This window comes from Bos grunniens, chromosome 6 (assembly GCF_055505025.1).
Source record: "Bos grunniens cultivar Pamir isolate PY7600 chromosome 6, Bosgru_T2T1.0, whole genome shotgun sequence".
In the NCBI taxonomy this organism is placed as follows: domain Eukaryota; kingdom Metazoa; phylum Chordata; class Mammalia; order Artiodactyla; family Bovidae; genus Bos; species Bos grunniens.
In genome coordinates, this window is record NC_141170.1 from 75,406,670 (window position 1) to 75,431,896 (window position 25,227).

The 25,227-nt window shown below is 36.1% G+C and overlaps 2 long non-coding RNA genes and 1 other non-coding gene across 11 annotated transcripts in view; 2 read left to right on the forward strand and 1 right to left on the reverse strand.

The window, feature by feature from the left end:
- The window catches only part of LOC147370894 (uncharacterized), a 124,842-nt gene that overhangs the window by 50,157 nt on the left and 49,458 nt on the right, over positions 1-25,227 (reverse strand). For 3 of the 9 annotated variants that reach the window (XR_015165531.1, XR_015165535.1, XR_015165536.1), the window contains 2 exons: positions 9,647-9,686; positions 7,647-9,160 (listed from right to left, as the gene is read on the reverse strand). The exons of 2 other annotated variants lie outside the window; for them this stretch is intronic. This is a non-coding gene — a long non-coding RNA (uncharacterized LOC147370894). Of the gene's footprint in view, positions 1-7,646; positions 9,161-9,332; positions 10,652-19,416; positions 19,542-25,227 lie in introns of those variants that run through there. 4 more of the 9 variants (XR_015165540.1, XR_015165538.1, XR_015165539.1 and 1 more) reach the window with 4 other exon arrangements.
- Positions 318-6,086, forward strand: LOC147370895 (uncharacterized). The gene is made up of 2 exons (XR_015165546.1): positions 318-3,423; positions 3,468-6,086. It is a non-coding gene; the product is annotated as an uncharacterized LOC147370895 (long non-coding RNA).
- On the forward strand, positions 2,456-2,562 carry LOC147370896 (U6 spliceosomal RNA). The gene has a single exon (XR_015166338.1). It is a non-coding gene; the product is annotated as a U6 spliceosomal RNA (small nuclear RNA).

Sequence of the window (25,227 nt, forward strand, 5' to 3'; positions counted from 1 at the left end):
TTTCAAAAAGTGCATTAAGAACCTCATACTCCCTTTTCCCTGATTTACACATTGCTCACATTTTGCCACATCTGCTTTAAATCATTTTCTTCCTCTTGATATAAGCATTCTAGTTTTTTTTTTTTTTTTCTGAACCACCTGAGAGCAAATTATACTGATCAAACCTAGGCCCTCTGAAAGCTTTAGTTTATACTTCCTAAGAACAAAACCACTTTTATGTAATAATTGTAAAGTTGTAAAAGTCAGAAAATTAAATATTAATAAATACTCTTATTTACAGCTAGTCTTCAAATTTTTCCAATTGGTTCTTCATAGACTTTTTTTTTTTTTCTGAATCAGGATTCAATGCAAGCACATCTATTTAATTGACTTGTCATGTTTCTTTAGTCTCCTTTCATCTGGAACTGTTTCTTATCCTTTCTTTGTCTTTCATCGTATCAATGGTTTTGAAGAATACAGAGCAGTTATGTCGTAGAATCTTCCTCAATATGGTGTGTCTAACGCTTTCTAATGATTAGATTTAAGGTGTGCATTTTCAGGCAGAAATGCCACAGATGTAATTATGTGTCCTCAGAGCATCACATTAGGAGACTCAGAATGTCAATCTGTTTGTCCTGTTTTGGGTAATTTTAACTGATTTCTTGGTTAAAGTGATGACTATCATGTTTTCCCACTTAGTTACCACTTTCCCTGTAATTAATCAATAATTTGCGGGGAGATAATTTAAAACCTGGTAAATATTATATTTCTCAGAAAATTCTCCCACATTAGTGATAGGCTCCCATTATTGATTTCTGTTTGATTCCATTATTATTATAGTGACTGCACAATGGTGATTTTGCTATTTTATTTTTTAAAATATTTATTAGCTATCATTTTGTTTCACCCTCTCCCTAAATGTTTAATTCATTTATGATCAGTATGGGTTTGGGTATTCTTGTTTTATTCAATGGATTATAACATCATTTATGCTGATGCTCAAACTGTTTCAGATTTGCCTCCTGGGAGCCACTTCAATCTGCCTCCTTTGTACTGTTACATGTCCATTTTTTTTTTTTTTTTTTGAGCATTTTTTATTTTCAGGCATAGCAAGATATTCTAGTTTGGCTTGCATTATCTTTACCTACCTCCTCCCCTTGGAATTAGTCATCTCTCCAAAGAACTCTATTTCCTTTTACTAAGGAAGGATAACTAGATGCCAAAGACTGGACACAATGGGTTAGATTCATTCTCAATCATTCCAAGACTCCATTTTTAAATTTTTGTCATTTTAGTCACTAGGTCATGTCCAACTCTTTGCAACCCCATGAACTGTAGCCCACCACACTCCTCCGTCCATGGGATTTTTCAGACAAGAATACTGAAGTGGATTGCCATTTCTTTTTCCAGGGGATCTTCCCAATCCAGGGATTGAACCTGTATTGCCTGTGTCTCCTGCACTGCAAGGGTATTCTTTACCACTAAGCCACAGATTAAATTTGTCTTACTCACCACCTTTGGTGTCATGTAACATTGACAAGAGTTCCTTTTAAACATTTTTTGTAATTCAGTATAGATCTTGTTTTCCCTTCCTCCTTACGTCTTCTTTTTTTTGGAAAAGTCTGAAGTTATTTGGGGCTAGTGACTTCTCTTCTCTTCTCTCCAACATTGTTTATCAATACCCCTAGTGTAACCATTCTGTACTTTTCTCCAACTTTAGGTAGACTTTGATCTTCCTTTCTATGGCCCTCCTCCTTTTCCAAGCTAATCTTCTTGATTCCATTTTCTCCTGTCTCCTCAAGGACTCTCTCCTTCTGTTTTTCCTTTTCCTTCTTGTATTTTTCCATTTCTTCTAATACATTATATAATCATTTTCCTAACAATTCTCAGATCTTTTTTATGTTAGAAAAACGTCTTATCCAATCCTGTGGAGAAAGTCTTATATTGCTTTGTTTCACTATCAAAGTGCCTCAGAAGATAATTTGCATTTTCTGTCTCCATTTTCATAGTACACACATACTTCTTGGGGTTGGGCAAAGATCTCAGCCCTTCAACTCAATTTGTTCTCTTCGAAATCATCCATGATCATAAAATCATCCATTTTGCCTTCCACAGGAATGAAAACTTTTTAGGGAAAGAATGTAGGAGAAAAATGAGAATTGGTGTTAAAAATAAGATGTTAATAAACAGTGCTTGAAATGAGAATAGCAACAGGTGTCAGAAAGCATGGTTTTTGCTACTTGCCCATGTGACAGCAAATGCATAATACATATAACTTATTTTTCTGAAAAATGGGAAGAATGGATTCTTTCCTCATAGGAAAGTGCTAAAGACCAACTTTGTAAATTATAAAATATGAGACAAACATTACTATTTATTAATAGATAACACAAATATATATCATAACTTTTCCTTTAAAGATATAAAACACCAGCAAAGGTCAGTGTTAGTTATTAGAAGATTAAAGATCAGTCCAGTGCTCGCTTCGGCAGCACATATACTAAAATTGGAACGATACAGAGAAGATTAGCATGGCCCCTGTGCAAGGATGACACGCAAATTCGTGAAGCGTTCCATATTTTTACGACCCAGAGGGATGGTATGGGGAGGGAGGAGGGAGAAGGGTTCAGGATGGGGAACACATGTATACCTGTGGCGGATTCATTTTGATATTTGGCAAAACTAATACAATTATGTAAAGTTTAAAAAAAAAAAAAAAAAAAGATCAGTCCACAGCTTTCTCTGCCCTTTTTCCTTCTTAGACATGATATAATGTCATGGGTCCTGTCTTGCGAGTGAATTTTCAGGTACCCTCTTCCATTCAGACCTCTTTTCTGAGTCTGCACTCTACATTTCTCATACCTGTTGGACAAATTCTCCTACAAAGTTTTGACAGGTTAGAGTTGATTCTGACTCAACCAACATTAACCTGTCTTTCTTTCTCCATAAATTCTATTACATGTTTTATAAAATTCCAGTTTCCCCACACATTGTAGTCAAGTCTTCCATGAGTGACCTTGCCTACAAGGTCTCTGAGAAAGAGGAGGTTGGATTTTCCTTGGTCACAGCACTACCTTTTGAATTCCACCCAGATGTGTATATTTCTTAGGAAAATCATCACTCTTTACTTGATATAATTATTAAACATGAACAAAATGTATCCTTATTAGATTGCTATTCTGCTTCTTCAGTTTGCCTCAGGCCACACTGTCAAGTCTCTTGGCACTGGAGTGTTTTCAGTACCAGGAACCTGGGATGCACTACTTGATGCCTTTTCTTCAGTTTTAGGTTAACACCTTAAATGTCTTCAGTACCATTTTATTTTATTTTTTATTTTTTTAACTGGGGGCCGCGGGACGGGGGCTGGGGGAGGCAGCTCCTTGCCGCTGGCCCGAGGCCTGTGGCGGTGGGAGTCTGCGAAGGGTCGCTAGAGGAGCGCGGCAGGTCCTGTCTTCCTCCGCGGCAGGTCCTGTCTTCCTCCGCGGCAGGTCCTGTCTTCCTCCGCGGCGGAGGCGGCAGCGGCGACGCGGATGGATTTCCTCAGTCACCCCAACTCAACCGTCCAGCGCTGCTCTCCCCAGAGCGGAGGGATCCCGCCCTTCAGTACCATTTTAGTCATAATAATAAGATCATTTCCACAGAGAGTGTCATGAGGCCTAGTTAGTACCTGTAAAGAACTCTGTGATCTTACAAGGAAAAGAGAGCAAAACCCTATTCAACCCAAGAACAAAAAACAGACGAAGAGACTGCTCAATTTAGTTAGAGCCACAGGCATCTAACACACTGGAAGAAATGCGAGTCTCCCGATGGGGATGCTTTCCAAGGGTGGGATTTTATGCTATCAATATGCCCCTGTTGGAAGAGTAGCTTTTTTATTTTAGCACTTTGTGAGGCAGTCCACTGCTGCAGAAAGGATGACTTCATAAGAACTGGGTTCTAATTCAAGTCAATCTGCCGCCAACTAGCAGTGCAAAAATCAGTCAGTTCATAGATTGGAAGGTCTTTCCCTCATCTATAGGTTGAGTGGTTTGAATCAAATGACATCTGAAGTTCATTTCAACTCCAGCATATTCATGACTGAAATTCTTGGTTTTATGTTAGACAAATACAATTCAAGCAACCTATATTGAGTAGGTTCTATGTGGCGGGCATTGTGGTAGTTTCTAGGCAAGTTCTGCCTCTTTGCACAACTTCAAAGGTGCCATCTATATAGAAGACAGTGTTAATCACCATCCTCTAGTAGTGTGGATTTTTATGGCCCTGGAGACTCAATTAATGAAGCCTAGTCGTTGATCAGGGAATAAAGAGATGAAGTCAGTTGCCTTGGTGGGGAGTAAACTAAATCTTCTCTAATGAGTTGATGTCTGCCCTGGATTTTGAAAGAGGAATAAAAGTTTGCTGGTAGGAAAGTGGATTAGGGAGGAGTTTGGGAAAGCATCTTGGTGAGAAAGAAAAGAATGTACAAAAGCTTGAACATAAGTGATTTGCTAGAAAGGAAAGTTCAAGGGAGCATGGAGGTGATTATTCAATACACTCTGATATGATGTTGTGTCTCACTATATAAACATGATTTTTTTCATCTTCTCAAGCTATAAGAACCTGCTGTTATTTCTTATTTGTGGTCAAGATTTGTTCAAATCTCTATATCATAAGATGCAAAGATGATTGAAGCTTTATCGAGTCAAATACAAACAATGCCAGTTAAGCCGGCTTTGCATTTTCTGACCTGTTTAAACAAGAGTAAAGAATGCAGGATTCCCATGCAGGCATATTACCTCAGGACTGTGAGTTAGCTTTATAGGGGAATTCACAGCATCTATGCCTGGCTTCTTCCAGAACTTGTCACAAAGAAGTGCAAATAAGGAGACCAGAGGAGCCAGCCAAGTTCTCTCTAAAATTATCCCTGTCATCAGAAACAATTAATACTATGTACAGCACAGTATTGTTCTAGGAATAGGAGCCAAAGGAGTTTAGGGAGATTTGCAGATCATGTAATTTTGTGACTGGAGTTTATGGTTGGCAATGGTTGGTGTGTTAAAACTTAATTGGTGGGAGGATTTGAGGGGGTCCAAATAAAACTCTTTAAGGGGTTCAAACAACATTGCTAGAGGAAAGAAATGGTTTATCACATTCTTGGGAAATCTGTATCTTTTATTTCTCTTTGGAGCTAATCAAGTTGATCTGATTCAGTGGAACCCTGCAGCGTGTGTGTGTGTGTGTGTGTGTGTGTATACATATGTGTACATGTGAACCTGTGAATGTGTGTGAATTCATTTTTACTTCACAAAATTCTGTCGGGACTCAGTAAAGATCAAACCCTCACACCCAGAAAAACTCTCCAGGTTGAAATAATAGAACCTCAAATGAATTTACTTACACTCCTTTGCTCTTGTAAGTACCAAGTTCAATCACACCTGACAGTCTTTATTCACTTTAACAAAAACCAAGTCACATGACAAGCAGAGATAATAATGTCAGCAGAGAAAGAGAAAGGAGAAACATTTAAAAAGAAAATGTAATAATCTGATAGGAGAAACTACAATTTCTTTTTTCAACTCAGATTATTTCTGTGTGTCTTGTCAAGCACTTTCTTTGTGTTACTGGGTAAGCAGGGAGTTCTAATTTCTCCATCACTAGTCTTCAGTCTAAATGAGACATTATGAATGGTTTCTCAAAGTAGTTTCAGCATGTTCTATATAAAGTGGGGGATAAACGTGCACCAATCTGACTTCTGTTGTGGAAAAGCATCAGCTTCATTTTTGGTTTTATTTTTACATTTGAGGAAAGAAGAGTTTTGGAAAGACGTCTAATACATTAATAAATCTATCCTCTGGATCCTAGTTGACATTCAGTTTAATAAAAGCTAAAAGTGCTGTCTCAAGCTCATGAAGAAAGAGCAAAGAAATCAGTATTTCTATAGTAGATTTTAGTAGTCATTAAAATTTGAAGCTTCTACAAGGCAACCTAATTTTGTGGTCTATGCAACTCTGGGAACTGAGAATTTCATAAATAATCAGAAAATAGAAAACTCATATGCAGATAAGAAAATGTTTTCCTAGCAGAATAAAGGTTTTCAGCATCATATATGCTTGTACAGTTATCCCAGCTCTTAAAGATAAAATTCTAGGTAAAGCAAAACAAAATTCCAGAGGTCATGTATATCTAGGACACAGAGATTAAAGGCAAATCCTTGTTTTCTGAGGGAAACCACAAGCCAAAATCGCCTTCCCACCACTCCCCAAATAAACTGTTCTATACTAGATTCCCTAATGGTCAAAAGAAGACATGGAAATCGACTCAAAGGCAAACTGAACCTGAGCTTTGACAACAGGATTTGCAGGGAGGAAAGAGTGCCACCTACTGAATCACCACCTTTTAGATGTTTCTGTCAGCACTTTGATTTTCCTTGGAGTTCTACCAACCAGGGAGTGTGACCTTGCTTAGAAATGAAATCTGACCTCATTGCAATGCAAGCTTAGCTTTCTGCAGGCACATTACAAAATCAGCCAGAACCCCTTATCTGCAGATTTCCCCCCAAATAGTGCAGCACTAAGTGAGAGCCACAAGAAAGACAAGCAGAGAGGCTATGTAGACCCAAAGCAGCAAGAACAGCTGCAAAAGAGGATCAGGCATCTGTGTAATGATATGTTTAGTCACTAAACACAACTATTTTATCTTAAGATAGACTCAAAATCCACTACACATGTTTATGTAAAGTCTTCTTATTCTCAGTCTGAGGAAAGTGCCTGACTAAATGTTTTTGTTGCATTGAACTTAATTGTTGACATCTGGAATTGGTTAATGTTAATATTAACCAAAGCATTTGACTAAATAAAATGGTATGGGAGAAAGGTCTATTCTGAAAATGTGTTGTGTGATGTTAATATAGGTAACTATACAGTTTAATGGAAAACTTTCTAAGTATATATAAAAATAATAAATATATATAATGACTGTGGCCAATATTGATTTATTAACTTAGTTTAATATTAAATATTATATTGTATTTTATGAGTCACTATGCAAGAGATTTTACCCATGTAAAATTTTCATATTACAAATCCATATTTGTTTTATGTATATATACACATGATATTTATATATACATACATATATATATATATATATATATATATTTCCTTGAGAAGGAAATGGCAACCCACTCCAGTATTCTTGCCTGGAAAATCCCATGGACCGAGGAGCCTGGTAGGCTACACTCCATGGGGTCGCAAGGAGTGAGACACAACTGAGTGACTTCACTATATATATATATATATATATATATACATATATATATATACACATATACATACATACATACATGCATACATATTGTTTTTGTTGTTTAGCTGCTAAGTCATGTCTAACTCTTTGTGACCCCATGGACTGTAGCCCACCAAGCGCCTCTGTCCATGGGATTTTACAGGCAAGAATACTAGAATGGGCTGCCATTTCCTTCTCTGGGGGAACTTCCCAGCCCAGGGGTTGAACCAGCTTCTCCTGCATCAGAAGGCAGATTCTTTACCACTGAGCCACCAAGGAAGCTCTTTACCACTGAGCCACCATACACACACACACACACACACACATATAGTCGTGATTTGGCTCCTAATAATCTTCATATGTTATGAACCATGAAAACATTAGAAAAGATACAAATGTAAAACTATTGACCATATGTGCTTTTATTTTCTAATTCACTTTAGAGTTTCCCATCAACCATTGTAACATATAACTTATCTTTTATATGTGTCTCATTTTCTATCTATGATTGGCTAAAAGAAAATGTTTTGGAAAATTAAAGCTTCCCTGAAGAATAGTACAACTAAATATAAAAAATTACATCAAGATCAATATACACAGTAATGTAAGAAAGGGCATGTTTAGATATATTTGCTTGTGTTCTGCTGTATACCAGTGGTGTCTATAAAAGAGTAAGGAATTCAAAGAAATTATGTAGATTGGCCTTGGGAAATTCAGAAACATCAGACAGCCTTGAGCTAGACTGAAAAGAAACACTTTAACAGAGCATCTTAACCCAATTAAATAGCTATCCCCAGGCATCTTTGCTGTAGTAAGTAATTGAAACCAATGACAAATGTTCTGCTTTCATAAAGGGCATAGTGTTAGAAAAATCTAAATATTTTTCAGCTGTTATTTTTGTTTATTCTTTGAAAGTAAAATGTCTGAAATATTAGAAAAGAAGTGGCCCAAAATCAAATGAACATAGAAGGCAAGCTTAAAGAGCTCTCAATGGCCAAAGCTAGAACAATTTGAACAATAATATAATTTTGAGTTATAATCCAAAGTATAAAATAAATACAACTCTGTCCATAATGATATAAATAAATGACGAAATAAATTAATGGAGGTGAATAGACAAATTTTCCTTACAGAATGTTGATGTACTATTGAGGGTGGATTGGACTTATTGACTCACTTCCAAAGAATAGGGTATAAAAAGGAAAAAAAATAGTAATTTTGTAGTGCAGAATCCTGTAGATATATTGATTTATATTATCAATGACATCATGCGAATGTCATATACTCTCTGATGTGATATAAGAAAGGCATTACCTCTGTGGTGTTTCTTCCCAAAACTCATAACCACATTCTAATTATGAGACTATATAAGATAAGCCACACTTGAGGAATATTCTATAAAATACTTGACCAGTATAGCTCCAAACCATTAAGGTAATGAAAAACTGGGAAAGACCAAGAAAATGTCACAGAGCAGATAAAACCAGGAGACATGACAACTGAATATAGAGTTCTTATTTGGATCTTAGAACAGAAGCAAGAGGAAAAATGTAAAAATTGGCGAAATTCAGATAACAACTGGAGTATAGTTAAAGAGTAATATAGGATTGTTAGTCTAGACAAATGTAAGATGATAGTGTAAAATGATTTTGCTGCTGCTAAGTCGCTTCAGTCGTGTCCGACTCTGTGCGACCCCAGAGACGGCAGCCCACCAGGCTCCGCCATCCCTGGGATTTTCCAGGCAAGAACATTGGAGTGGGTTGCCATTTCCTTCTCCAAAGCATGAAAGTGAAAAGTGAAAGTGAAGTAGCTCAGTCGTGTCCGACTCTTCGCGACCCCATGGACTGCAGCCCACCAGGCTCCTCTGTCCATGGGATTTTCCAGGCAACAGTACTGGAGTGGGGTGCCATTGCCTTTCCTGAAAATGATATTAGGAGAAACTAAAAGTGGGTAAGTAGTGTAAATGTATAATTCAAACAATCTTTACAAATTTCTTGTAAATCTAAAATGATTTCAAAATAAAATGCTTATTCAAATTGTTTGAGGAAATAATTTGTCAAGTCTCTGAATCTTAAGATATATAGCTCTTGTGGGTGCTCTATACTTTTAAATTTATTTGTGGATTTCATTGTGATACATGCTTCCTATTAAAATTAATTCATTTGTAATATTTCTGTTTAAGGAAGTAGTCTTACATTATATACAGATAACAATGAGTCTTTAAGTAGATAATATCAAGGGTATGAGATAATATTGATTGCAAAGGAAGTGGAGAAAAATAGTTTTTGGATATAGTTTGAAAACAAAATCAGCAGATTTGTTAAAGCAGTAGAGGGTATAACAAAAACTGATTCAAGGATTTCTCCATGGTTCTGAGCATAAGAAACTGGAAGGATGGTGTTACCATTAATTGAGATGAGAAAGATTTCAAGAAGAGCAGATTTCTGAAAAGAAAAAAGAGGATCATGATTCAGATTTGAATATATTGTCTTAATTATTATGCTTAAAGTACCATTTTAAACAATATATTGAATATATCAAATATGTATTTTAGAAAAGATATACAAGTTAGAGATACAAATTTGGAAAAAAATCTGCCAGCAATGAAGAAGACTTGGGTTCATTCCCTGGGTTGGGAAGATCCCTTGGAGGAGGGCATGGCAACCCCCTCCAGTGTTCTTGCCTGGAGAATCCCCATAGACAGAGGAGCCTGTTTGAGCTACAGTCCATGGGGTTTCAAAGAATCTGACATGACTGAGTGACTAAGCACAGCACAGCATATGGATGGAAACAAATGATAACAGCATAAAGGTGAATAATACAAAAGAAGAAGATCCATGAGGTCCTCCAGTATTAAGAGAGAATCTTAAAGTGGTAAAAGAGAAGGAAAAACAAAACAAAAAACAATTCACAAAGCCCTGGGTGGAATACTCAGAAGGGTCTGTCTTAGAAGTAGGGAATAGTTCCTTATTGTTGTTGAGTCACTCAGTTGTGTCCGACTCTTTGTGACCCCATGGACTGCAGCACACCAGGTTTTCCTGTCCTTCACCAACTCCTGGAGTTTGCTCAAACTCTTGTCCATTGAGTTGCTGATTCCATCCAACCATCTCATCCTTTTTATCTCCTTCTCCTCCTGCCTTCAATCTTTCCCAGCATTAGCCTCTTTTCCAATGAGTTGGCTTTTCCCATCAGGTGGTCAAAGTATTGGAACGGTGGTCAAAGTATTGGAACTTCAGCTTCAGCATTAGTCCTTCCAATGAATATTCAGGGTTGATTTCCTTTAGGATGTACTGGTTTGATTTCCTTGCAGTCCAAAGGATTCTCAAAAGTCTCCAACACCACAGTTCAAAAGCTTCAGCTCTTTGGTGCTCAGCCTCCTTTATGGTCCAACACTCACATCCATACATGGCTGTTGGAAAAACCATAGCTTTGACTATATGTACCTTTGTTGATAAAGTAATGTCTCTGTTTTTTAACACACTGTCTAGGTTTGTCATAATTATTCCTAGATCAAATGCTGCTCTGTCCTGCCTAAAAACAAGCAAGCAAAACCCAACCAAAAAAGACCCCAAAATGAACACTTGAAGGGATTACATTGCTTCCAATGTAGAATACAAATTGTATCCTAGAACAGAGCTCAAAAATACTTATAGAAATAAACACATAAAAATCCAACACCCATTAAAATAAAATCCATAATGTGTGGCCACAATCAAAAATTAGAAGGCATGCAAAGAATCAGATAAACATGACTTGTGATAATGAGAAAATTCAATCATTTGAAACTGACACAAAAGTGACACAGATGTCAGAATTAGTAGACAAGGATAATAAAACAAGTATTATAACTGTAATGCATATGTTCATAAAGCTAAAGAATTGAACATAATATGTAGAAATACAGAATGCCTATTTTTAAAAGATCAAAATCACAATCTAGAGATGAAAGTATAAAGTGTGAGAATAAAAACACACATTATGTAATCAATGGAAAATTAAACCCTGCAAAGAAACATTAGTAGTAAACTTAAAGATATACCAGTAACAATTATTGAAAGGAATACAAAGAAAAAAAAAAACCATAAACATCAAATCAGCTGAATATGCTCGCATTTGAAAGGACTACGATTTGAGTCCCTGAAAGAGAGAGTGAGGCACAGAATCATTTGTGGTAATAATGATTTTTCAAATTTTCCAATTTAAAAATAAACATAAAGAACACTATTGAAGCTCAACAAACTCCAAGTTAGAAAATAAAATAAAAACTTAAGTAAGACAACACCAAAACAAAACATAATCAAATTTCTCAAAACCAATGGTAAAGAAAGTGGAGAAAACCACTAGACCATTCAGGTATGACCTAAATCAAATTCCTTATGATTATAGGGGAAGTGAGAAATAGATTTAAGGGACTAGATCTGATAGAGTGCCTGATAGACCATGGACGGAGGTTCATGACATTGTACAGAAGACAAGAAGCAAGACCATCCCCGAAAAAAGAAAATGCAAAAAAGCAAAACGGCTCTCTGAGGAAGCCTTACAAATAGCTGTGAAAAGAAGAGAAGTTGGAAGCAAAGGAGAAAAGGAAAGATATAAGCATCTGAATGCAGAGTTCTAAAGAATAGAAAGGAGAGATAAGAGAGCCTTGCTCAGTGATCAGTGCAAAGAAATAGAGGAAAATAAGAGAATGGGAAAGACTAGAGATCTCTTCAAGAAAATTAGAAATACCAAGGGAACGTTTCATGCAAAGCTAGGCTCATTAAAGGACAGCAATTGTATGGACCTAACAGAAGCAAAAGATATTAAGAAGAGGTGGCAAGAATACACAGAAGAACTGTACAAAAAGATCTTCACAACCCAGATAATCATGTTAGTGTGATCACTCACTCAGAGCCAGATATCCTGGAATGTGAAGTCAAGTGGGCCTTAGGAAGCATCACAACAAACAAAGCTAGTGGAAGTGATGGAATTCCAGTTGAACTATTTCAAATCCTAAAATATGATGCTGTGAAAGTGCTGCACTCAATATGCCAACAAGTTTGGAAAACTCAGCAGTGGCCACGGGACTGGAAAAGGTCAGTTTTCATTCCAATCCCAAAGAAAGGCAATACCAAAGAATGCTCAAACTACTGCACAATTGCACTCATCTCACACGTTAGCAAAGTAATGCTCAAAATTCTCCAAGCCAGTCTTCAGTAATACGTGAACCATGAACTTCCAGAAATTCAAGCTGGTTTTAGAAAAGGCAGAGGAACCAGAGATCAAATTGCCAACATCCGCTGGATCATCAAAAAAGCAAGAGAGTTCCAGAAAAACATCTATTTCTGCTTTATTGACTATGCCAAAGCCTTTGCCTGTGTGGATCACAACAAACTGGAAAATTCTGAAAGAGATGGGCATACCAGACCACCTGACTTGCCTTTTGAGAAACCTATATGCAGATCAGGAAGCAACAGTTAGAACTGGACATGGAACAACAGACTGGTTCCAAATAGGAAAAGGAATCCGTCAAGGCTGTATATTGTCACCCTGCTTATTTAACTTGTATGCAGAGTACATCATGAGAAATGTTGGGCTGGAGGAAGCACAAGCTGGAATCAAGATTGCCGGGAGAAATATCAATAACCTCAGATTTGCAGATGACACCATCCTAATGGCAGAAAGTGAAGAAATAAAGAGCCTCTTGTTGAAAGTGAAAGAGGAGAGTGAAAAAGTTGGCTTAAAGCTCAACATTCAGAAAACGAGGATCATGGCATCCAGTCCCATCACTTCATGGCAAATAGATGAGGAAACAGTGGCTGACTTTATTTTTTTTTTTTGGCTCTGTAATCACTGCAGATGGTGATTGCAGCCATGAAATTAAAAGATGATTACTCATTGCAAGGAAGGTTATGACCAACCTAGATAGCATATTAAAAAGCAGAGACATTACTTTGCCAACAAAGGTCTGTCTAAGTCAAGGTTATGGTTTTTCCAGTGGTCATGTATGGATGTGAGAGTTTGACTATGAAGCTGAACACCAAAGAATTGATGCTTTTGAACTGTGGTGTTGGAGAAGATTCTTGAGAGTCCCTTGGACTGCAAGGAGATCCAACCAGTCCATTCTGAAGGAGATCAGTCCTGAGTGTTCATTGGAAGGAATGATGTTGCAGCTGAAACTCCAATACTTTGGCCACCTGATGCAAAGAGCTGACTCATTTGAAAAAACCCTGATGCTGGGAAAGATTGTGGGCAGGTGGAGAAGGGGATGACAGAGAATGAGATGGTTGGATGGCATCACTGACTCAATGGACATGAGTTTGGGTAAACTCCTGGAGTTGGTGATGGACAGGGAGGCCTGGCATGCTGCAGTCCATGGGGTCACAAAGAATCAGACACGACTGAGTGACTAAACTGAACTGAACTGAATGGTAAAGAAAAATTTTTAAATCAACAAGAATAGGAAAAACGTATGTGAATTATCAGAACCAAGATAATCCAAAGGAAAAGCAAGAATAAATACAATATGATATCCTGGAGGGGATCCTCAAACAACAACAACAAAAAGATGTTAAGCAAAAATTAATGAATTTTAAATAAAATGTTGACTTTAATCATAATAATACATCTATCTCAGTTCAATAAATGTAATAAATGTACCATAGTAATGATAAGATATAAATTATAAAGGAAACCAGGTGCACACAGCACATGGAAACTTCTGTTCTACGTCAGCAGATTTTAGTAAATTGAAAAAAAAATTATTTTAAAAAAGTATGTACAGAAGAACACAAGTAAGGATAATGGAAGATATTTTTTCAGAAACAATACAATTTAAAATACCAATTGAAATAAAAGCTGTAAATCAAAAATTTTGTATTTTAAAATATAAGTATATAATAAAGAAATTTTCATTCATACAAAAGCTAGAATAATAGAATACCCTGATAATAAAAATGTTAAAGGAAATACTTCAAGCAGATAAAAAAGAAGACTAGATCAAAATATGGATCGACACCAGGAAATAAAGAGGACCAGAAAGAGTAGCCAATAGGGCAAAAATATAAGATACTATTCATATGGTTCACATCTTATCAAAAGTTATTAACTTCTAAGATGTAATTGGTCTGAAAAGTACAGTATATATAAAAGCAAAATCATAAAGCTAAAAGCTGGTTGTTTGAGAAGATGAATAAAATTGATAAACATCTAGACAGACTGAAAAAGAAAAGAGAGAAGACTCAAATTTATTATGTTATACATAAGAAAGATAGTACTACAGATTCAACAGATATTAAAATTATAATGAATGATTTGAATAATTTTATACCAATACATTTACTAACTTAGATAAAACAGACACATTATTTAAGAGATGAAGACTACCAATCTCAGTCAAAAAGAAATAGATAACCTGAATAGAATTATTGCTTCAGTCATGTCTGACTCTCTGGGACGCTATGCACCTTCCAGGCTCCTCCATCTATGGGATTCTCCAGGGAAGAATACTGGAGTGGGTTACCATTCCCTCCTCCAGGAAATATTCCACACCCAGGGGTTGAACCCGCAGCTCTTGTGTCTCCTGCATTGTAAGGTGGGTACTTTACCACTAGTGCCACTGGGAAACCTGAATAGAACTGTATCTACTTCAATTATAAATTTTTAGTCATAAAAAGAATTATTGACCCAGATGTCTTAATTGCTGAATTCTTCTAAGCATTAAAAAAAAACAAGGTGAGGGTAGGATGATTTGGGAGAATGGGATTGAAATATGTATAATATCATATGTGAAATGAATCGCCAGTCCAGGTTCGATGCATGATACAGGATGCTTGGGGCTGGTGCACTGGGATGACCCAGAGGGGATGGTATGGGGAGGGAGGAGGGAGGGGGTTTCAGGTTGGGGAACACGTGTACACCTGTGGTGGATTCATGTTGATGTATGGCAAAACCAATACAATATTGTAAAGTAATTAGCCTCCAATTAAAATAAATAAATCTATATTAAAAAATAAAAAATAGAAAAAACAAACACTACCCTACCCACCCCCAGCAATTCTACACTGACTCTATTAAAAATTGAAGATGAGGGAACATTTCCCAACTCATTCTATGGGGCCAGTAATACTATAGTTCAAAAGCCATGCAAGAACATTATAGGAAAATAAAATTGTATACAAATATCTTCAATGAATATTAGTGCAAAAATTATTTAAAAACTTTAAGAAAATAGAACCCAGCAAAATATCAAAGGAAAATATGCAAAATGAGATTTATCTAAGAAATGGAAATATTGGTTTATCACTTGAAAATCAATCTAAATTTTAACTAAGCAAAAATGAAAATCATACAATCATCTCAACACATGAAAAAAATTATTTGACAGGTCCCAACATCCTTATTGATTTAAACAACAACAGCAAACAGCTACAAAACTCTCAGCCGTGAAGGCAACTTTCAAATCTGAGTAATGGGTATCTAAGAAAAATCTCTAGTTAACATCACAACCAACATTGAAAAAGTAGAGGTTTAACCACTAAGATGAGAATAATGGAAGGTATATTTTCTACTCAATATTGATGTGTGTCTGAATAAGTATAATAAGGCAAAATGAAAACAAACAAATAGAAACATTTAGATTGGAAAGGAAGCTTTACTCTTAGTGGACATGATGATCTGTGTAGAAAATATTAAATCTACAAAAAGGTTATTAGAACAAATAAGTGAGTTTAACATGGTACAGTATACATAATCAAAAACCACATTCAATTGTATTTGTATTTTTATGAAAATTATAAAATAATTTTAATTATAAAATAAAATTATAAAAATATATATTTAGAATAGTATGAAGACACATTAAACAGGGAAAAAAATCTGCAAAATTATGTGTAATAACTGTACATGGGAGTTATACAACACTGCTGAGATAAAGTTGTCCTAATTAGAAGGAGACAAGCTATGTTCATAGTTCTAAAGACTCAATATTGTCAAAATACAAATTTTCTCTAAATTGAACAATAGATTTAATATAGTTTTAATCAAAATCCCAACATTCTATCTTGTAGAAATTGAGACATTAATTCTAAAGTTCTGACGTTGCGTGGACTCAAAATAGTCAAAACACCTTTGAAAGGAAAGGCGCCAAGACTTATTATGAAGTTATAGTAATTGAGGCAGTTTAGTATTTATATAAAGATAAATAAATCAGTGGGACAAAATAGATCAGAAATAGGTCTGCATTATATGGACAACTTATTTTTTTTTTAAAAGATACAAAGGCACTTTAGGGGAAAACATAGTTTTTTCAACAAGTTATTCTGGACTACGGATATTTATGTGCCTCCAATGAGAAAACTTTGGTCCATACATTGTACCACGTACAGAAGATAAAAATGGGTCATGGACCTAAATAGAAAACCTAAAACTTTAAAACTTCTAAGAAAAAAACTGAGGAAATATTTGTGATTTATGCACAGAGAGACTTCTCTGTGCATAAATTGTATTGTATATAAGAAGCAGAGACTTCTTATATACAATAGCAACAACAGGAAAAATTGCTAAAACTCCTAGAGGAGAACATAGGCAAAACACTCTCCGACATACATCACAGCAGGATTCTCTATGACCCACCTCCCAGAATATTGGAAATAAAAGCAAAAATAAACAAATGGGACCTAATTAAACTTAAAAGCTTCTGCACAACAAAGGAAACTATTAGCAAGGTGAAAAGGCAGCCTTCAGAATGGGAGAAATTAATAGCAAATGAAGCAACTGACAAACAACTAATCTCAAAAATATACAAGCAACTCCTACAGCTCAACTCCAGAAAAATAAATGACCCAATCAAAAAATGGGCCAAAGAACTAAATAGACATTTCTCCAAAGACATACAGATGGCTAACAAAGACATGAAAAGATGCTCAACATCACTCATTATCAGAGAAATGCAAATCAAAACCACTATGAGGTACCATTTCACACGAGTCAGAATGGCTGCGATCCAAAAGTCTACAAGCAATAAATGCTGGAGAGGGTGTGGAGAAAAGGGAACCCTCTTACACTGTTGGTGGGAGTGCAAACTAGTACAGCCATTATGGAGAACAGTGTGGAGATTCCTTAAAAAACTGGAAATAGAACTGCCTTATGGTCCAGCAATCCCACTGCTGGGCATACACACTGAGGAAACAAGAAGGGAAAGAGACACATGTACCCCAATGTTCATCACAGCACTGTTTATAATAGCCAGGACATGGAAGCAACCTAGATGCCCATCAGCAGATGAATGGATAAGAAAGCAGTGGTACATATACACAATGGAGTATTACTCAGCCATTAAAAAGAATACATTTGAATCAGTTCTAATGAGATGGATGAAACTGGAACCTATTATACAGAGTGAAGTAAGCCAGAAAGAAAAACACCAATACAGTATACTAACACATATATATGGAATTTAGAAAGATGGTAACAATACCCTTGTGTACGAGACAGCAAAAGAGACACTGATGTATAGATCAGTCTTATGGACTCTGTGGGAGAGGGAGAGGGTGGGGAGATTTGGGAGAATGGCACTGAGGCATGTATAATATCATGTATGAAATGAGTCGCCGGTCCAGGTTCGATGCACGATACTGGATGCTTGGGGCTAGTGCACTAGGACGACCCAGAGGGATGGTATGGGGAGGGAGGAGGGAGGAGGGTTCAGGATGGGGAACACAGGTATACCTGTGGCAGATTCATTTCGATATTTGGCAAAACTAATACAATATTGTAAAGTTTAAAAATAAAATAAAATTTAAAAAAATTATATAGCAATATAAGGAAAATTGATATTAATGTATTTGACTTTATCAATAATACAAACTTCTATTCCTTGAAGGTTATCATTCAGAGAATGAAAAAAAAAACCTACAGATTAATAGAATTTTTGCCAATTATATACCAGTAAAAGACTGTGCTAAGACTATATAAATAACTCTTCAAACTAAAAAACAAGAGAACAAAAAACCCAGTAACCCAGTAACAAGTGAGAAAATATGTGAATAAATACTACACCAAGGAAGAAAACAAGAATGGCAAAAAGGCACATGAAGAGTTGCTCAATGTTGGGCTTTCAGTCTATTCAAATAAAAACCATAATAAGATACAATTGCACCTATATTAAAATAGCTAAAATTTAAGACTGACCATATGAAACATTGTGAGGATGAAAAGCAAGTGAAATTTCATATACTGATTTTGGGAATGTAAAATGTTAAAACCAGTTTGGAAAAAAAATGCAATTTTGAAAAATTTAAATGTATATTTACTATATGGTCATTCTACTGCTAAGCATTTACCTAAGAAAACTGAAAGTATAAGTTCATTCAAAGACTTAAATGTTCATAGCATCATTATTTATTAAAGTTAAAATCTAGAATTAACCCAAATGTCCAGCAGAGGTGAATGAATAAACTGTGGTAAATCCATACGATGGACTACTCTTCAACAGTACAAATGACTGAGCTATTGATACACTCAAAAATGTGGATGAATCTAAAAGAAAAATTTGTGCTGAGGGAAAGAAAAAAGAAATTAAAAATCACTAAATACTTTATAACTCCATTCATATAAAACTCTAGATTATGTAGCTAATCTTTATTGACAGATCAGTGGGGTTCTGGTGATGGGAATTGGGATGGAATGATGGCATGCTTAAAATGAATCTTTTGGGGGTGATGGATTTGCTTGTTGTTTTTTGTGGTGCTGGCTTCACAGGGATACGTGTGTGTCGGATTTTATCAAATTGTACACTTTTTTTAAAAATTTTATTTTATTTTTAAACTTTACAATATTGTGTTAGTTTTGCCAAATATCGAAATGGATCCGCCACAGGTATACATGTGTTCCCCATGCTGAACCCTCCTCCCTCCTTCCTCCCCATACCATCCCTCTGGGTCGTCCCAGTGCACCAGCCCCAAGCATCCAGTATCGTGCATCGAACCTGGACTGGCGACTCGTTTCATACATGATATTATACATGCTTCAATGCCATTCTCCCAAATCTTCCCACCCTCTCCCTCTCCCACAGAGTCCAAAAGACTGTTCTATACATCAGTGTCTCTTTTGCTGTCTCGCAAATTGTACACTTTTTAAATAAATGTAGTTTATTATTTGTCAGTCATAACAATCAATAAAGCTGTTAGACAATACCTGCTGCTGCTGCTAAGTCGCTTCAGTCGTGTCCGACTCTGTGCGACCCGAGATGGCAGCCCATCAGGCTTCACTGTCCCTGGGATTCTCCAGGCAAGAACACCGGAGTGGGTTGCCATTTCCTTCTCCAATGCATGAAAGAGAAAAGTGAAAGTGAAGTCGCTCAGTCACGTCCAACTCTTAGTGACCCCATGGACTGCAGCCCACCAGGCTCCTCTGTTCATGGGATTTTCCAGGCAAGAGTACTGGAGTGGTGTGCCATTGCCTTCTCTGAGACAATACCTAGTTCATGGTAATTCCACAGTAAATATTTGTTGAATAATTGAATAAATGAAAGGCTGTATTAATTATTGGTACTACTTGAAGAATAGTTAAATATTATGTGAAAAAAATTACCAGATCATACAACACAATAATTCTTAGGAAATCATCAAATGCTGCCTACTTTCAAAAAAATCTGATGAACAGTATCTAAATAAATGTCACCCATTTTTTTTCTCTGTAGTAATATGAATGCTGATTCCCAAATTCTGTAGAATTATGCAGTGACAACAAGAAGAAAACAGTTATCTTACTATTTTAGTATTAAAGGGAAACGTGTCAAATTCTGAACAAATCAGTAATCTATATATAGTGTTCACAATAACTTTCATGAATAAGTATGCACATAGTCAGTTAAAGAAAATCCACTATTTTTCCCCTATTTAAAAAAAAAAGAACATTTCCTTGTTTCTGAAAATCTACAAAACAATAACTGGGGAGGATCATTTTTATTGCAAGGAGATTGTTCATTTTACAAGAAAGTTCACAGAGGAATTACTGAAATATCAGAGTTTACCAGTGCATTCAGCTGTTAGTTATCAGATTGTTAACTACTTTACAGGATGAGGTTAAGCTAGAGAGAAAATGAGGTTAATACACAAAAATGGAGTATTGGAACTACTTTGAATTGGCTATACACCAGAAATAAGAGTTTGAGATGTTAGAAAAAATAACATAAGACAATGGATAAAAGGACACATTCTTAACAGAAATTCAATTTATGATAACACTATAAGATGATGTCTGTAGTGGAATATAGTGAGGAAACTGACTAATATTTGGCAAATTGAATACATATTTAGTTGAGCATATTTAGGTAAAAATCATCGATGCTTTTCATATCAAAAAAAAGAGCATATGTTAGGAAACTTGTGAGCAGCCTCTCAAACTTAATAAGTTATTCTCAACCTCCTTAGAGCACCTGGTCTTCGTGAGTATGTCTCCTTGACTTCAAGGGAAACTAAAGTTGATGAGCCTATGACATTTTATCCTCATTCAATTCTGTGATCAGAACTAAGTGACTTGTGAAACTGTGTTGATTCTGGGTATGGATCTGTGACCTCAATAATTTGCAAAATTGTGATATGTGAGTTTAATTTTTTTGTTGTTGTTTTAGTGTGCAAGCCAGGGAACCAGACCAGCACACATCTTTCATTTCATTTGATAAGAAGTGAGATACAGCTATATAGCAACCACACTGCAGGATATTATGGCCCTTCCATTCTGCTATAATGATTCCACTACATATAACTAAGAAAATCTAGGAGGAATCACCTTTGTGTTCACAGGTAAGTATTTTCAGAAACCACAGATTTCGAACAAATAAACAAACAAGCAAATAAAAATCTATTCTCTTAATCTGTTTTCCCTTATTGAAAACCATTAGTTCATTGGGCATTGCCGACAATTTTGTTGGTTACATTCACTCCCAACATACACTGATGAGGAACCATCAGTGGCATACCATAGTAGTACCACTTTATGCTACTGATTTTCACCAGACACTGAAATGTACCATGGGGTACTATCCTACCATATCAGGCATCATTGTCTTTCCTGTGGGGCACCATCTTTCACATCCCTCTGCTGAAGTGTCAAAGCAGTGTTGTGTTCTTTTCATCTAGCCAATCAACATTTGGAGAGGTTCTACTATGTGATGAAGAGACAATGGTTAAAATAGACCATCGGTTTTCAATAGGGGAGCATCACAGAGTATAGAACAGTGTCTTGGCCCAGCTGGAAAGACGGAGAGGTAGAGCAGGGGTAGATTGTACAAAGCTTTACCCTAAAAGCAATAGGGACTCAAAGTATTATGGGAAGTACATGGTCATGCATGCTTTTTGAAAAAGGGCTGTATAGTCTCAGTGAGGAAAAAAGAATAAATGTAGGGAAAGCAGTTATAAGCCTCTGGCTTTAGCCCACATGAGGTATAGAGAGAGGCATCAATCTGTTAGAGTTTCAGAGGGAAAAAAGTCAACAAGGCTGCTGATAGATTGAATGAGGGCAATGAAGGATTGCAAGATGCTAGGGATGACCCCCAGGTTTTTCACTTTCTCTGACTGTGAAGGGAAAAACTCTCTTTAGTGTCACAACTCTCATAGGATTCCAACACAGACCTCTGTATTTGTGTGTGCATGTGTGTATTTTTTAAAAAAGTCATCATTTATTGATTTCTTCCTGTGTGCTAACACACTGTTATATTTCTCAACATGCAATAGTGCATTTAATTCCCTGAACAATTCTGCAAGTTAGGTACTCACTATGTTTTTCAATTTAATGACCGAGATAGTAAGGGAGTGAGCATTAAATAGGAGTGTCCAAGGCTGTTTGGCTAGGAAGGAGCAGAACTGATGTTGGTAGCTTGGCAGTCTGAGGCCTCCTTCTTAAAAATGCTGTGCTTAACTCTCGCTTTCTCAGTTTGTGTTAATTTTCTTTGTATAGAATGCTGATATAAATGTATGGAAGAAGGGTGTGTATATGTATGCATGTTTCCTTCGTGCATGGGGTTATTTGTGATACATGCAGGTACATATATATTTGTGTGTACATGAGTATCACTGTACATACAGGTATAAGTGTGTCTTGTGTTTTTTTGTGGTATATATCTGGATTATGTGTATGAGGTTGTGTGTGTGGTATATGTGTATGTAATCACATGCTAGACTAAGAGATAAATCATTTTATTCTGACAGTGAAGCCTTTATTCCCAAGTAAGCTTGTTACACCCTGATCCTTAGTTTATTAACACAGTCTTTTCCCATCCTGAATAAAGTGTGAGTTATTTTAAAGAAAATAATCTCTCAGGACTCTATCATTATACTAAGTTATTTTTGTTATGCCTTTTTCTTAAATATTTGTGTTTAAAGCTCTTATATAATGTAAAGCAAAAATAAGTTTATAAATTAAATGCAAACAAAGAAAATCTAAAACTAACAGCATGATGCACTGTAACGGATGATGCTATTTTGCTGAAACTAAATTCTTGTAATGAGAATATGGCATTGATGAGCTATGGCACAGTTTTGGCTTATTTTTAAAGTAGCATGAATAAAAATTCCTCCATTGTTTTCCGCTCTTCGCAATACTGAGTACTTTATTCATGCAGTGCACCTTGATGTAATTTGGCTTACACATTACATTAAAGCAATATTTATGTATCAAATAAATTTCTCCATTTCTTTTCTTTCTCATCAGCACACAATAACTACAAGAATTACATAAAAACTAATATTGGTACTAAAACCTCATATTACACAATTATAAATTGTCATGTTCTTACAATATATCATGTTTATATCATCCAAGTTTAATACAAGACTTAAAAAAATATCTTAGAATTATTGAAGTCTTGTTTGAAAAATGCTACCTTGAGATTTTTTGATGCTATAGATTCTCTAAAGTGTCTGACACAAGTAATTTTCCCTCTGACAGTCCTAAAATTCCATTAACAGATTCAGATCTTGAGATCCTAAGAAGGAACCCAGATTGTTCTTTAACTGTCCCTTACCCCCACCACCACTACCACCAAGTTGAAACAATTTCTTCTTTACAAAGATGTAGCAGCTGCATGGCATTTCCTACATGGCATTGCCTGCATGGCATTCAGTTGAATGGCTCAATATTCATTCATTCACTGCTTCCACAAACATGTGTACTATAGGCTTTTTGTGGCACAGGGGGTAAAAAGATGAGTGAGATGAAATTTCTGCTTCAGAGACTTTAGACCATCACCTGTGTAAGAGAAACAGACATCTAATCCAATGTGCACCTAATCTGCAAGCTATAGATTTGTAACTGGAACATATAAGTTTAATAAGTATTTATGAGTTATGCATGTCATATTGATGATAATTGAAGACTTAAGAATTATGAGTGAGATCATTCCAGAAGCATGTATAAAGAAGAGGCTTATATTACACATGTATTTCAAGATTGGGCAATTGAAGGAATTGCCATGAAGAAGACTATGAAGAATTAGCCGTAGCAGTAGGATGAAAATCAGGAGGGTTGTGTCTCAAAAATAAATCTAAAGGAAGGTTTCATAAGGAGAATCCTGTGACCAGGGTCAAATGCTGCCAAAAGATAGTGAAAATGAACTTGGATTCATTTTCATGAATGAATGGATGTGGGATTTAATGGCAAGGAGTCTGGGAATAGTTTTGCTGCATTAAAAGAGATGTGAAATAAGGAGAGTTTGGTAGAATCTACATGTTGGAGGCTTGGGGGCTTGTTGAAATTCAGTTTTGTTTTTTTTTTTAACTTATTTCAGATCATAATTGAAAGTAGACTTACCACTTGGAAAGTTTCTGTCAAATCAGAGCCCATAGTGTTCTATCACAGTAGAAATTTGCCAGACAATTTTACTGTTTGAATTTAAATTTGGACTTAGTTTATAAGTACATAGTTTCAGAGTCTATAATGGCTACATATTTGAAAACTGGAATTCCAGAATCATGCCTTGTAGAAGTCCCTGCAGTTCAACTAGTTTGGCCTCATTGTCTTCAAAAGAAAACAAAGTTCAAAGCACTTTACCAAGTACCGAGTCTAGACTGGTGACATGCTTTCCATACTAGGGTTCGTCAAGCCCCCAGAGCCACTGACCTGTTAGGAACCGAGCTGCACAGTGGGAGGCAAGCGGTGGGCAAAATGGAAACCATCCAGGTGCATGGAAAAATTCTCTTTTACAAAACTGATCCCTGGTGTCAAAAAGGTGGGGGGCTGCTGCTCTATACCACACTGCCTTACTAGGTTCAAATGTTTGTGTTTAAACATTGTTCTTTGAGAACCTATATCTTTCTAGAAATAATACCAGAATATTCAACTTTTGAGAAATATGCTCAGAAGCAAAAAATGAAGGGGAGACCCATGCTATGAAAACCATACCCAATACCACTTTAAACCCATATAGACTTTAGGGGCCATGGTAGCAGCTATACTTTAATTTTTTGCCAAATGGCTCAATCAGATATATTTTCTCTTCTCTCGTTTGTTGCTATAAAGAATTACAGCATTAAAGGTTTTTTGTTCACATAATGATCAAATAATTAAGAGTTCATTTTAATAATTTAAAAACTTTATAATAATAAAAGGGGCTTCCCTGGTGGCTCAGAAGGTAAAGAATCTGCCTGCAATGAAGAAGACCTGGATTCAATCCCTGAGTTGGGAAGATCCCCTGAAGAAGGGAATGGGTACCCACTCCAGTATTCCCGCCTGGAGAATCCCATGGGCAGAAGAGCCTGGCAGGCTACAGTCCATGAGGTCACAAAGAGCTTGACATGACTGAGAGACTAAGCAAGCACATACATATTAATGAAAAAACACAAATGGTTGGATGGTTTTGTCACTTCATTGTTTAGTCACTGAGTCATGACTCTTTGCAACCCTGTGGACTGTAGCCCACCAGGCTTCTCTGTCCATGGAATTCTCTAGGCAAGAATACTGGAGTGGGTTGCCATTTCCTTCTCCAACTTGTTACTTACAAAGGCAGTT